Here is a 13,818-nt window from a genome sequence, read left to right as displayed (position 1 = left end):
GTCTACACCCAGGAGCCTCACCGAGTCAGCCGGGATCCTCAAAACAGGCTAGCTTCTCAGTTAGCAAGAGGGGGACTGGATAAACTCAAAGCCCGGACCGTACATGCCCTCCAGACCCTCCACGCCCCTCTCTGCTCATGCCTCTCACTGCCCAACAGTCTCCACCGAGCATAAAATCCGAGGCTCTTGCCATAGCCTGCAGGATCCTACTAGAGCTGGTCCTTGCCTACTTTGACTCCACTCTCCACGCCTTTTGTTCGCTCACTTGACCTACCAGCCCGTGCCCTCAGGCAAGATGGCAAGCACGGGACCAGTGCCCAGGCTGTGTGCCCTGCCCAGGTGCTCCTCATCACTTAAGTCAGGATGCTGGGTCCCCTGTCAGCTCCCGGGAGAGACTATCCCTCCACCCTCTGCATCCCTGAATCACGATGTCTATCACACTCAGCATTTCACTTGCCTGTTTCCCAACGTTATATCCTTATAGACAGCTGAAAAGATTCTCCATGCACCTAGGTCCCTTGAGCTCAGACTCTATTTTGTTCCCTACCGTGTTTCTAGAACAGTGATCTTACATAATCTCGAATAATCACCTGAAAGGTGGGTACTAACCCACCTTACAGGTAGTAAAACTGAGGCTAAATGCCGTTGAGCAATTGCAATTTGCCTGATCTCATGATTCACAGGTGACAGACCTAGGATTCAAATCTAGACATTTTTAGTGCCTCCCTATTGTCGAGAGACACCATTCCATGGGTCTCTTGCATTCCTACGTGTCTCATTTGGCACTAAGAAAGCTGAGACCTTGACTGTATTTTATCTCGATCATTCTCTTTTTTTTTTAAGATTTTATTTATTTATTCATGAGAGACACACACACACACACACACAGAGAGAGAGAGAGAGAGAGAGAGAGAGAGGCAGAGACACAGGCAGAGGGAGAAGCAGGCTCCACGCAGGGAGCCCGACGTGGGACTCGATCCCGGGACTCCAGGATCACTCCCTAGGCCGAAGGCAGGCGCAAACCACTGAGCAACCCAGGGATCCCAGTCTGGATCATTCTTCAGAGCTGCATCTACAGCCACCGGTTGCAAGGCACGAGGTCACGTCTTCCTCTGGGTCTAAAAGAGGGCTCGTTTACTGTTTGCTACCAAAAGCTGAATTTTATCATCAGCAAAATGCCCTTGCTGATGGAGCGACGTTCTGGCTCCCGCGTCCCCCAGCTGGTGAAGTCCAAGTCTCCAGTGCCACCTGCCCAGGAACACTTCCCTGGTTCCCTCCCCTTCCTGCTCCCCCAGCCCCGCCACCCAAATTCATGTGAGACAAGGATGTACTAGAAGGAAGGCAGTAAAAGAAAATTCGATTGGATCAAAGAAGGCCAAGCCAATGACCCTGGGGCAGACATCGCCGAAAGGAGAAAACACGAGAGAGGCGAAACGTTTCTGAACATCTGCATTTTGGCGACCTTGAGAGTCCGCTCGGCCGTGAACTCTCTGGAGTTCAAGCCAATGAAGCAAGTGGTCAGACTGAACCTGACCTGCCACTGGGAGCACAGACCGCGTCTCGTTTAGTTCAAGGTCTCTGGGACTGTGCCCGCATGGGGACCCGCCTGGTGGGTAGACGGACGGAGGCTGAGCCTGAGCCGATGATACTGACTCACGGTGGGCCTGCTGGTCGACCCCCATGCTACTCACTGGGGGGGTGGCAGGAGGGCCCGGGCTGACTCCTCCAGGGGGGCTCTTCGGAGTGTTTCTTTTGGGAAACATTCAAGGGGTTCACAGGCCAGTGACCAAGCAGAACTGCTTTCTGATTATTCTTTTTCCAGCTGAATGAGATTCAGTTCATGGAACCCTTCTGGGCCCCAAGGAAAGGGAGACATTCCTCCGCTCCTGGAAATGAATTGCTGGCTCCACCGCCACAAGAAGCCAGATCAGGGAGGAGAGGCTGAGAGAGGAGGACTGCTGGAGGCTCTTAACTGAGAGCCTGAGGCAGGACCGTGGAGGTCGCGCCCCCCCCCCCCCATCCCTCTGCTGAGAGACCCCCGGGCCTACAAAATCAAAGGGGAGCTGCCTGAAGGCTCTGTCCCAGCGCCTGGCTGCTGCCTGCCTCGGAGACAGAGGCTGGTGGCATTTCAGGATCACAGAGGAACGCAGGGAGGACTATACGTCTCTGCTTTCTCTTCCAGGCAGGGAAACCAAGGCTCAGGGAGGGGATGCGACCCGCCCAAGGTTGTGCATGAGTCTGTGGGGGCGCGCAAGCCTAGAACTTGGGGTCCGGAACTCTCCAGACACGTCCCTTCCAGCACACCTGGCCCATGAACGGCCCCAGCAGGTGCCAGACAGGCATCAGTATCAACACAGAGGGCACAAGTGTCTCCCCCTCACCCCACCGCCCCCCAGGGCAGGACGAGTGACTACCTCTGCCCCTCCCCCACCTCCACCCCTACCTCCAGCAGGTGCTACTTGCTGGACTTCCCCTTCCCAAGGTCAGTGCAAGGTCAGTGGTACAGCGCCAGCCCCAGTTCTTGCTCTATTTCTGTAGTTCTGGAATCCAGGCTCTGCCCGGCTTGGAAGGACAAGCCTGAAGTAATGGACCAGAGTCCTGGCTTGAGAAAAAAATACAAAGCAAGAATAGGGAACTACTTCGAATGCAGAGGATTAAGGAACAAGACAAGTAGCTTCCTATTCGACACACACCTGCCTTCTGCCCCATTCAGTTCTGTTCCATTTTCCTTGCCACACAGCCAAGACCGCCTGTCTCACCCCTGCAGACACTGGGAGGGTGACAGATGGAGGAGGCAGCAGACTGGTAGCTATGCCGGCCCCAGGGCCTTTGCACATGCCGTGCCCCCTGCCTAGAATGTTCTTACCCTAGAATCCGCATGGCGTGCTCCCTGGCTGTATTCAGGGTTCTGCCCAAATGCCCTCCTTAGAGGGGCCTTCCCCGATCACCCTAAAATAGCGTCACTTTCCCCTTTGCCCAGCTGCATTTCCCATGACAGACTTAATCGCAATTTTGACACTTCACCATGTACAGAACTCCTTTGCTTGTCTGTCTCCCCGCACCAGGTGAGCAGGGACTTTTCACCCGGGTCCCTTACTGCCATGTACCCCGTGCTGGGAACAACAGTGGTTCTCAACAACATGTGCGGGCCGGAGGCAGGGTGAAAAGTGCTCAGAGCTCAGAAAGCAGAGGTTCGTCTGGGTTTGTGCCTTGTGTGTCTGCGGGGGCGGGGGGAGGTCCTTGGTCGTTCCTGGGCCTCAATGTCCTCATATGGAAAATGGGAGGGTGACAGTGACCACCTCAAAGCAACCCTGTCCACGGGCGGCCCAGGGCAGTGTCCAGCTCCGGGCAGGTGCCCTCCCAACCCGGGGCCGTGTGCTGGAGGCCTGCCTGCCCCTGAGCGAGCACACCCTCTGGAGGGGAAGACAGGGCTCGGCCTACAGACTTCCTTTGGCTTTTGCAAAAACGACAAAACCAAAAATACTACAAAACCACACGGTGCATTTGTGCAGCCACCGAGGGTGGTGGTGAGGAAGCAGAGTCCTGCCTCCTGGGGTCCTCTGTGGCTGAGGCAGGATGTGGGGCCCACAGCACGTGACGGGGACACCTGGCTCTGCTGTGGGGCCCGCAGGCCCGCTTCCCAGAGGACCAGGAGCCTCGGAGTGACCTCTAGGGAATCGTGGAATGTCAGCCATAGGGGCGGAGGGGCTCATCCCTCACCCCCCATCCCCCCCCCCGGAGGTGTGTGTGTGTGGCTCTGGGTTTGTCCCGACCAGACCAGCGTGGAATTGTTTTTATCAAATACCACCCTTCTAGGTTCCCCACCCTGATGGCTTTTCTTTGTCAACTCAGGAGCAGGAGCAACTGTATGACATTTGTTAAATCATCAAAATCTCACTGCTGCTCTGGCCTGGAAACCACAGCCGAGGATCCCACTGTATGTATGGACGGACAAACTGAGGCTCAGCAAGGGAAGGCACTTACCTCCCCCCACCAAAAAAAAAAAAAAAAAATTCACACACTAGAGTCTTCCCCCAAGCAGAAATTAGCTAGTTAGTTAAACAGCTTTTCCGGGTGAGTGGGGGTGGGAACCCCCTAGCCCAGCTGCTGGATCCCCTCACCCCCTCAAAGACGGTTTGCAAATGAAAGTCACGCCCACTTCCACCCCCACTCCAGAGTTTTCTCTGAGGACTCAGGAGACCAAATCAGGCAGTTCATCTGCGGTCATGTTACTAAGTGGGGCTTGTTCATTCTCAAAGCTTTTTCAGAAACAGGTTCTAGGAAATCTTCTAAAAACAAGAGAGTGGGTTTCAAGGAAGAGAGGAGGAGACGGGCACCCCCAGTGATGGGAGGGAGGGGACGTGAGAAGCAGAGGGACCAGGAGAGAACAGATCCGGTCAGAGCCACAGTGAGGACCTGGAAAAGGCTTGGGGGGGAGAGGGAGAGCCCCTGGCGGGGCCCTAACAGGATGTGGGAGGAGGGCATCGGGGGCCTGCTTGGTGTCAGCCCCAGGCTGGACGCCCCCTCCACCCCCCACCCCCCGCGCCTTCCTTCCCACCACGAAGTCCAGTGTCGTACATTCTGAATCACAAAGACACAACCACCGTCGAAATAATCTATCTGTACGGTCTGCACAGAAGCGGAATGTTAGACATGCTTTAGGGTCAGGCACAGAACGCACTCCCCGTGCTGTCTGTGCCGGTGACCTGTTGATGCCCTTGAATATAGCAAAAAGGGAAAAACACTGAGCTAACCAGAACTTTCTGATGATTAGAGGAACCTCTCATTTCCTGAACACTGCCCGGCAGCATGGGGTTTAGAAAGGACAGCCCTCAGGACACCTGGGTGGCTCAGTAGGTTAAGCATCTGCGTTTGGCTCAGGTCATGATGGCAGGGTCCTGGGATCGAGTTCCGAGTCGGGCCCCCTGCTCCGTGGGGAGTCTGCTTCTCCCTCTGTCCCTCCCCCCACTCATGCTCTCTCTCTCTAATAAATAGATAAAATCTAAAAAAAAAAAAAAAGGACCACCTTGGAAACATCCTGTATGTCTGGAAAGCCTACTGTGTCCTGGGTCCTGCAGGAGGCACAGCGAGAGACACAATAACCGAGTCACAGGCCTCCCACACTGGGGCGGTGGAGGGACAACCATCCCGATACAGCTGAAGGCAGAGAGAGCAAGCAATTAAAAGCACAGGTTCCGGAGTCACAGAGAGCAGGGTTCAAATCCCAGCTCCGCCACTTACCAGCGGTGCAACCTCGGGGGAGTTCCTTAACCTCTCTGAGACTCAGTTTCTTCATCTGAAAAATTAAAAAAAAAAAAAAAAATAACTCAGACTCACCGCAGGGAAAAGGCATGAAGGTCTCTCCAGAGAGTGCTGGCAACGTCCTCAGCTCACAGGCACAGAGTGAACGTGAAGTGCTATTTTGATGGCAGAGCCCTGTTGGGCCCCCGGCGTCGGGAGAGGACAGCGGTCGCCTTCAGAGCGCGGGGCCGGCGTCAGGGGAACCCAGTGGCAGGGCTCAATGCTCCAAACCGTTAAGTGAAAGCATGCACCGCCCTGCCTCCTCTCTGAGACCACTTCCTGCCTCAGATCAAGGCCCGGGGGTTGGCGTGCACTCATCCGGTGACCTCTTGGGCACCTGGCAGGGTTAGTCACTCTACACACACACCGTTGACGGCAGCCCCAGCTTCCCATCGCAACAGGAAGGAAACTGAGGCTCATGCAGGGTGGCCTGGTGGGGCCACAGGAGTGGTGGGCACAGAGCAGAGCTGGAAACCATCCTTCCCCCACAACGGAGGACAGAGGACTTTTCGGGTGCTCCTGCAACGGGCCTGGTGGCGAGTCCCAGATCACATGGAGGTGGGGGTCTGATTCTGGAATATTCTAACTGGCAGGAATCTGACAGCTGGGCATTTTGGGAAGGGAGAGGTGACTTGAATCTGAGATTTAGGGAGGTGTTATTATTGTTTGAGCTTTTTTTTTCTAGATGTTGACACAGGGGCGGGCCCTTCCTAAACAGTCATAAGGATGGAAGAAAACAACCCCACTCTGTCGTGGGATGAATAATAACCCCTCGCTTGCAGCCGATGCAGCCACATGCCTGCCGTCTTGGCTCTTGTCACCTGTGAGGCATGCAAAATGCTTTCCCTCTGGGAGTGGGGACGAAGAGAACTTTCTGTAGCGTTCCAATTTTAGTATGTGCGCTGCCAAGGCAAGCAAGAAGAGAACTTTCTGAATAGTCGAGACCACCTGGGCTCCTTTCTCTCCCCCTCACCTGAGCGCACCTGCTCCCATGGACCTGAGCCCGCTGACCTCTGCACGTCAATAATGGATGACCCAGAGGCCCATGGATGTTAATATTACATAGCGGCCGCCCCAGCCAGCAGGAGGGAGTGGGTGCCTAGGACAGGCTGGCCTGCCTCTTACTCTCCATGGAAGTAACACGAAAGGAGAAATTTTTAAGAAGTATAAGAAGGTTTAATTAAAAGTAATTACTCTCCAGAATAAGCGGCATGTGTTGCTGGCACCCTCTGTCCCACCACACGCAGGGGAGCTTTGAGGGGAACGTGGTCCTGTGTAACTAATACTGGGTGAGCCTCAAGGCCATTGAGGCAATGGCTGGGGACCACCAGCCTGTCACTCCTGGCTGTGTATCCTTCAGTGAGCCACTTACTGCACCCTGCCTCAGTTTCCTCATCTGTAAAGTAGGGAGAATGATAGTGCCTAGCTCCCCGGTTGCTGAGAAGATTAAGAAGGCCAACATATATGAAGTGTTGAAGGCATGCCTGGCAGGTACTAAGTGCTCTCTAAGGGCTAAGGTGCCATCATCACCATCACTACCACCACCACCAGCAGCTTCAGAATCATCTCCATCTCCATCATCACTATCACCATAACCATTATCATCATCTCCATCACCAACCTCACCATCCTTACCATCCCCATCATCATCATCATCATCCCATCATCACCATCATCATTTCTTATCACCATCACCACCACCACCATCATATCATCATCTCCATCAATATCATCTCCATTACCATCATCATCACATCACCATCACAATCATTACCATCATCATCGTCATTATCACCATCATCATGTCTTCATCATCATCATCATCATCCCATCCTCACCTTCTCCACCACCATCATCATTTCCATCACCATCACCATCATCATCACCATTTCCATCAACATCATCATCATATCATCACCATAATCATCACATCACCATCATTATCATCTATCATCATCATCACCATCACTGTCATCATCACCATCATCATTGTCTGCTCTGGGCCAAGTACCACACATCTTATGGAAAGTCTCATTGCTCCCATTTCCTGGATGAGGAAATCGAGGCTGTGAGAGTCAAAATGCACTTAATTATTTATCATGCCAATAATTAATTATCAGTGACCTGGGAGGAGGCTCAGAACTTGCACATGGTGCCATCCACCCTGACGCTGCTGAGCTTAGCTGAGTTGAGCCACATTAGACTTCAAAAGGAGGGCTGTCCCCATGTCCCTTGATCTTTTTCTCCTTAGTTAGTAGATCCTAAGCAAGGCCAGATGCAAATTAGGAAGAAGAAACGTAGAGTTTGGGGTGTCACCACTGAATCCCAAGAGGTAGCTCTGAGCCTGGTGGTTCTGTCTCTGGCTATTCGAGATAAATACCCAGACTCATGAATAAGTCCCAAAAACGTTCCTGGACATAGGGCAGTAAGAGCAAGTTCTCCTAATGTCCTTCCACACCCAGCCCTGTCATGCAGGATCATTGTGGTGCTTTATTGGTGGGAGACAGTATTTCTGGGAGGGGATTCGGAGAATCACAACTGCCACTTTTGAAGTTTACAACAGCATCTTTGTAAAAAAGAATCTGAGTCTCTTTTGGTCCTGAAGATTGCCCAGTTACCCTGGTGTAGCCACAAAAGGCTGCACGAAAATGAAATCTGCTGAGATTTTGCTGGCAAAATCTTTGGCCTTTTTCTTTAAAAAAAAAAAAAAATTCAGTGTAGTTAAGATACAGTGTTACATTAGTTTCAGGTGCACAATGTAGTAATTCAAGAATTCTATAGGTTACCTAGTGCAGCATTATTGACAATAGCCAAATTATGGAAGCAGTCCAAATTGTCCATCAATAAATGAATGGAGAAAGAAGATGTGGGTATAGAAATACAATGGAATACTATTCAGCCATAAAAAGAATGAAATCTTGCCATTTGCAAAACCCTTGTCTTGCAAGGTGGAGCCTGGAGACAGTGACATGCCTTAAGTCTCGGCAGATTAGCAATGCCCAGGGCTCCCCAAATCTGGTTGGCTCCCATTAACTGCCTCCTGGTTCACTGTAGGATTCCAAAAATGTGTTTTCTGAGCACCTGGTCTGTGCCAAGGGATAAGTGCCAAGGACATAAAGATAGATGGAATTGAGGAATCACTGCTGCAGGGAAATGCCCAATCAGTATAATGTGGGACAAGCCCCAGCCAAGTGCTAATAGCGACCTAGCTTTTGTTCAGCACCTCAATGTGACTGTATTTTGGAGATCGGGCCTATGAGGAGGTAACTGAGGTTCGATGAGGTCATAAGGGTACGGCCCTAATCATCCTTGTAAGAAAAGGAAGAGACACCGAAGAGCCCTCGTAGTGCACCCAGACAAGAAGGGCCCGTGAGGATGCAGCAGAAAGGTGCCTGTCTGCAAGCCAGGAAGAGAAGTCTCACGAGACACCAACTTTGACGGCACCCTGATCTTGATTCTAGAATTACAAAAAAATTAACTTCTGTTGTTTAAGCCACCCAGTTGTAGAACTTTGTGGTGGCAGCCCCAGGAGATTCATGCAGGGCTGTAATCATCATCCCCATTTTACAGATGAAGAAGCTGAGCATAAGAAGAAGTACCTTCCGGAAGGCCACACAAATAGTAATAGTCGAGCCCGGTGGTCAGACGTAGGCATCTGGCTGCAGGGCCCAGCATTTGATGGCCAATTGTATATGCAAATATTTATTCCCCCACCCGCCCCCTCCCTGTCACTGTGAGAGGATGATTCCTCCCCACTCCATTGATGTTGGGCTTGGCCACGTCTCTTGATTTTGCCCAGTGAGATGTGAACAGTTAACATGTGTACCATCTCCAAGCAGGAGATGTAAATTGGATAATGTGGTTTTTATATTTATTTATTTATTTATTTATTTATTTATTTATTTATTTATTTATTGTTGTGGAGTCTTCAGTTCTGGCATGAGCATGGCATGTCCTAGATAATGACTACCTGTAGCCCAGGCCTTAGAAAGACCTCAAGGAACATCGCTGGGTTGCAATTGATCCTCAGTCAACTTGTAACGTGAACGAGAAACAAACATTGGTTGTAAGTCACTGAGATTTGGGGATTGTTTGTTATGCAGCAAAGCTGACAGATGTAGGGCTCCTTTTGTAATTATCCTACTTCCAACCAATCGTCAATGTGTAAGGATGTCCTGAGTAGGTGCTCGGGACATCTGATGTCTAGCACAAGCTCTGTTATGCACCAGCTGTGTGGCTTTCACTTATCTGTGCCTCAGTTTCTTCTCTGCAAAATAAGGGTAAAATGACACCTGTACCTTGGAGTTCTTGCAAGGATTCTGCAAGAGATGATATGAAGTTCTCAGCATCGTGCCTAACATAGTAAAGACCCACTAGGACTGGGGTTGCCAAATGGGATGATGGGGTGATGTGTCAAAGTCAAATAAACATGCCTAGGTCAAATCAAGTGCTCCCTTTTCAGCACATCTAAAGGCCAGTGCTCCCCTGGCCAACCAGTGTGCAGGTCTACGTCCTTACAGGAGGAAGACCAGAGGCTGGTCGTGTTCGGGGAAGCAGCAGGGAGTAGATGAGGGAGGAGGAGGGGGGAGGCACTTGGTCCTGGTGACATGGAAGATGGGCTCTCTGAGGCCGAGAGATGGGAAAGAAGGGTGGGAAGGTACTGTGAGGGGCTGGTTCCTCTTCCATTCCAGTCCCACTGAGGCCCAGGAAGGGGAGTGTCTTCCCCAAGGTCACACAGCTGGTGAACATCAGAACTTGGACCAGAACCTTGGTCTCCAGAGACCAGCTCAGGCATCATTCAGCTGCCTCCCGCTCAGTTAGGAAGAAATGAGACTCATGCTTCATGTTGGCTTGGAAGGCAAATGTCAAGTTTCTCTATCCTCGTGGGCGGATTTACCAAAACTCCACAATTCTACAAAAGCTTTCCTTTGAGTCACTTCAAAACACTCCCTTCCCTTTCCGGGAAACTCAGTCCTATTCACACACGCTGGCTCCTGGACTGGGCAGTGGGCTAATCCGCTGTGAATACAGTTCAGAGCATAAAACAGGAGTTGGCGGTTGCTAGATGTTTGGTTTTTTCTGTTCTGGGGGGGGGGTCCCCGCTTGTTGGTCTGCTTCCCCCCAAGCCTTGGAGCAGGCACTATGCAGGGAAAGTCTGCACAGGAAGGAAGGCACTGCTCTCCAGAGCTGCCAGTCAAGAGAATGAGACTGGATGCCTTATGTTAGAGAAGAAACAGACCAGTGCTGGACAGGGAGGGCTTCAGGGAGGAGGCAAGCCTGGCCCTGGATCTAGAAAAGATGGGAAGAACTTGACAAGACAGAAGAGAAAAAGAATTCCAGGGGGACGCCTGGGTGGCTCAGCGGTGGAGCACCTGCCTTCAGCCCAGGGCATGATCCTGGAGTCCCGGGATCGAGTCCCACATTGGGCTCCCTGTATGGAGTCTGCTTCTCCCTCTGCCTGTGTCTGCCTCTCTCTGTGTCTCTCATGAATAAATAAAAATAAAACCTTAAAAAAATAAGAAAAGGAATTCCAGAGTCTTGTAGGGTAAAGCTATGAAAGGGAGCAAGGAGGACAGAGGCCTCGAGCTTTTGTGTTCGTTTTTATCTTGCAGGGAGCGGGGCGGAGTTGACAATGAGTCATAGGTAGAGGAGTCCACGGTTTCAACTTTCAGGGAGCGTAACTGAAGCGAGCTTCATGTTTATTCATCTAAAAACTGGGGGAAACTGAGGCCCGCCCCACAGACTCCTGGAGGGTAGCAAATGGTGGAAGACACGTGGAGCATCTCTGAGTGGGCACCACAGATGGCCCAGAGCTGCCACGGCCCAACACAGCAGCCACCGTTGGGAGACAACTCCTCCTGGTCTCTTGCACGTCCAGGTGTCTTACGAGCAGAAGCACTGGAAGCTTCTGTTCTGGGCTATCTCTTCAAGGATGTCTGGAGAACGGCAGGAAGAGGTAACGGGGCCCTCTGGAGCAGAGCTCAGATTTGCTTATCGTCCAGTATCATAATGTCTCCCTCCAGGGGGCAAGTTGGGGAGGTTTGCTTGCAGCCCATTATAAAAGCTCACGCATGGTCCCTCATCTGTGAAGCAAAGCCACTGGACTTGGGGAACAAGTGGAAATGATGCAAACATGAAGCTCAGGCTGCCCTGCTGTGCTGTGAGCGAGAAAGCCCTTTGTCTCGGATCCGGGGAACTCGTGTCTTCCTCCAGCATCTGCCATCAGGCTCATGTCTTAGCGAGCGAGTAGAGCAACACCTCAAGATTTCCACAGGTCTCGGACGCCTGGATGGCTCAGTGGTTGAACATCTGCCCTTGGCCCAGGTCATGATCCCAGGATCCTGGGATCGAGTCCCACATCAGGCTCCCTGCATGGAGCCTGCTTCTCCCTCTGCCTGTGTCTCTGCCTCTCTCTCTCTCTCTCTAAATAAATAAATAAAATCTTAAAAAGTCTTAAATAAATAAAAAATAAATAAAATCTTAAAAAAAAAAAAAAGGATTTTCACAGGTCTGCACAGCCACTGGTCACACGTGGCAACTTTTTATTAATGTTCAATAAAATGTAGGGATCCCTGGGTGGCGCAGCGGTTTGGCGCCTGCCTTTGGCCCGGGGCGCGATCCTGGAGACCCGGGATCGAATCCCACGTCAGGCTCCCGGTGCATGGAGCCTGCTTCTCCCTCTGCCTGTGTCTCTGCCTCTCTCTCTCTCTCTGTGTGACTATCATAAATTAAAAAAAAAATAAAAAAATAAGGTTTTAAATGTTCAATAAAATGTAAAATCTAGTTCCTCCACTACCTTAACAAAATTTCTAGTACTTAATGGCCATATGTGGCTGGTGGCTCCTGGACTGGACGGACAGTGCAAACATGGACCATTCCCATCACTGGGAAAGTCGTCTTGGTGAGCCCTGGACTGGTAGGTAAGGGCACAGGGGTTGGGGTTTGATCCTTCCTCCTCCTACTTACTGGCTGTGAGAATGTGAGCATGTTACTTCCCCTCTTTGAATCCCTCTTTCTCATCTCAAAGACCAGAACAATAGGGCTGGCCACGTGGGTTCTTGTGAGGTTTCCCCAAGATAACGCACACAAAGTATACCTCGCCTGGACCTACGGTGAGGGCTCCCCACGCAAGAGCTGATGTTCTGAGGCATTGAGCAAATGCTAGTTCCCCCTTCGCACCACAGGGAGGGTGGCGGCAGGCAACACGAAGGATGCAACAGAGCAGGAAGGAAGGTGGCATAACACAGAGGGGCCTGGGAAGCCAGGCCCAGAGCTTTGGCCTTATCCCAAAGGCAAGTAGGAGCCCTCGAAGACTGTAGGCAGAGGGAGGCCTCTGCTCCCCCTACCCGAGCTCAGTGTGGTGAGATCGATCACAGCCTTCGGCCCAGAAGACGTGGATGAGATTTTCCCACTGTGGCCCTCGAGACGTGAGGCCCTGAGCCAGAGGTGTCGGACCTCAAAGGCCAGGGCTTACGCCTGGCAGACCGTCCGGCATTCATCAGAGCCACCTCGCGGGGTTATTGAGAGGGTTAAAGTGAGGCAACACATGCAAAGCTCCCAGAACAGTTGCTGGCACATAGTAGGGACACTACGAAAAGAAAATTTGCTACATTTTTCCTCTCCGGAAAGGAAGGCTGGCCTACGGGACAAGCAGGAAACCTGAGTGGCCCAGTAGGGCAAGGGGTTGGTAACCAAGAGCGCCGGGCTTTCCTGAGGTAGCAGATTACTCCCTGTGACCTCTGCAGTCCCTTCACCTGGCAAGGCAGGTTTCAGGTTTTCATTTTCTTAGCTGGGGTCAGGCTACTTGGAAGGCTCCAGGTCCCCGCGGAGCAGATGCTGTTGGCGCCCAGCCTGAACGGCCATCCCCCCTTAGCTGCTGTGGCCGGTGGCTCCAGAGGATCGCCCCGGCTGGACAGGAGCACCTGCCTGGGAGGTGCCCTTGGCATGGCCCCCTTCACCCTGGGCAGCCCCCAGGATGACTGAGGTGCCTGGGATTACACGACACTGGCATCCTTGGCCTGTGTGTGAAGCCAACCCTGTCGTGGGCACGCTTTGTTCTCAGGGTTCCCTTGGGCTCAGCTGAGGCTTGTCCTTGCTCGGCATCTCTCCCCCTGCCCTCCCCTGTCTCCCTCACCCCCTCGCCCCCAGTCCTGGAGCACCTCATTAGTAATCCCCACACACCCGAATGCCTGCCTCAGGCTCTGCTAGGAGGGAACTCAGATCCCTGCAGGAGGCTGGTCTGAGCAGTGACTGCCAGTAAGAGGGAGCCTCGGGCCCAAAATGCTTTCAAGTTCAGAGAATATTTCGAAAGCAAGGAATCTCCCCAGCAACCATCTGGTCCAAACCCTTGGCTTTATAATGAGCAACTGGGAGTCGTCAGTCAGCAAGGACTCGTCGGGGCCCAGAACGTGCCAGGCCCCAGTCTGGATACTGCTGATACACTGGTGAACGAGGCAAAGCCCCTGTCCTCTTGAAGCTTATGCATCAAATCAAACAGCAGACCCCAGTGAATGCTTC

General features: G+C 52.2%; 1 protein-coding gene across 6 annotated transcripts in view; it reads right to left on the bottom strand.

Moving 5' to 3' along the window:
* Positions 1-13,818, bottom strand: part of ST3GAL1 (ST3 beta-galactoside alpha-2,3-sialyltransferase 1) — a 96,222-nt gene that overhangs the window by 36,244 nt on the left and 46,160 nt on the right. For 4 of the 6 annotated variants that reach the window (XM_025993480.2, XM_025993481.2, XM_025993482.2 and 1 more), the window contains exon 3: positions 5,242-5,296. The exons of the other annotated variants lie outside the window; for them this stretch is intronic. The gene's annotated coding sequence lies outside the window, so the exon portion shown is untranslated. The remainder of the gene's footprint in view (positions 1-5,241; positions 5,297-13,818) is intronic. 6 annotated transcript variants of the gene reach the window in all.

Source organism: Vulpes vulpes, chromosome 13, assembly GCF_048418805.1.
Source record: "Vulpes vulpes isolate BD-2025 chromosome 13, VulVul3, whole genome shotgun sequence".
Lineage (NCBI taxonomy): Eukaryota > Metazoa > Chordata > Mammalia > Carnivora > Canidae > Vulpes > Vulpes vulpes.
The sequence above is the reverse complement of the archived record's forward strand: the minus strand, read 5'-3'. Positions and strand labels throughout refer to the sequence as shown.